Consider the following 1,429-nt stretch of genomic DNA (forward strand, 5'->3'; position numbering starts at 1 on the left):
CTACTGTTCAGTGGATGATGAAGATGAATAGTGAAAGGGCAATTGAGATGGCTCCAATTCTCCACTAAGCCCATCCCAACAACCTCTTTCATTGAAGGACGACGAGACGGTGACTTGAGCAAACAGAGCAACGCAACCTTGATATAGAGCAGAGCCTGCTCTTTATCCAAACCCTGAATAGATTCATCAACAAGATTAAGCAGCTTCCCTTTGCGGCTGCAATGGCGACCCCACGACACAAGATTCGCTCTCTGAAACTCATTGCTCGACAATGGCGAACCAGTAGTCACCTCCAATGGACACCTCCCAGACACTATTACAAGCAATAACACCCCGAAACTGTACACATCGCACTTCTCCAACGCATCGCCACCACACTCTGGAGCAACATAGAACACCGTCCCTCTCATGCTTTGGTTGTTGCTCATAGCGCCACTCTTGGGATTTCACCATCATCTACCCATGAATCTACGCTGTTTCTGCTACCCCTTTTCTTAATTTTCCTGAACCACCACTCATCACTCTCTCTCTCTGTACCATCTCTATCCTTTTCTTTTTTCTTTTTGTTTTTCATTATATTTATGTATTTTAAGTAGTAATAGAATAAAAAATATTTTATCTCTAATTAAAAAATTGAACAACTAAAAATACTTTTATTAATATAAAAAAGACACTCCAAAAGGACTGAAGAAAAGAAAGTCAAAACAGAAAACAGAAATTTTTAATCGGTGCTTTGCACGAGTCTTCTACCAGTATACTCCGCTTTGAAGGCAGTGCAATTGCCAATATTGGATAAGAAGCCTCCTACCCAATTTTCATTTTCATTTCTAAGAACTCCACCACATCCAACTTTCTCAGCAAAGTGCAACCCAATTACCCAATTGGGGGGGGGGGAGGGGGAGGTTCCATTTTATTTGTTGCTCAGTTTTCACTTTGAAAAAGCTCTGTTTCCTTCTTCTTTTAAAAGCTTCAGAAATTTTCTTCATCTTCTTCGGTATTTCGTTGTGGCATTGAGGTGGTCTAGAGTAACTTTGTTCATGAATCTTTTTATTCCTCCACACTGATGGATACAAGGGGGACGAGTGGAGGCCTCTCTCCAAAATTTTTTAATAGTAATAAGTTATTATGTATAATTTAATTTTTTTTAAAATTATTTAATATTTAATCTAGTATAAATAAAAGTTCACTCTAATTTAAATATTAATGATTTTTAATATCTAAAAAGTAAGTAATAATATTAAAAAAAATTTAAAAAAGATATTATTACTAATATTTTTTAATTAAATAAAAATTTTCAAATTTTATAAAGTGAACTTTTTTTGTAACCGTTTTTTTATTCATTTGGTATTAATTCTCTTTGTTTCAACTGTTATAAGTAAGAGATCTTTTTTAACTATGAATATTGTGAAAATAACTTAGAAACAAAATA

Source organism: Arachis hypogaea, chromosome 9, assembly GCF_003086295.3.
Source record: "Arachis hypogaea cultivar Tifrunner chromosome 9, arahy.Tifrunner.gnm2.J5K5, whole genome shotgun sequence".
Taxonomy (NCBI): Eukaryota; Viridiplantae; Streptophyta; class Magnoliopsida; order Fabales; family Fabaceae; genus Arachis; species Arachis hypogaea.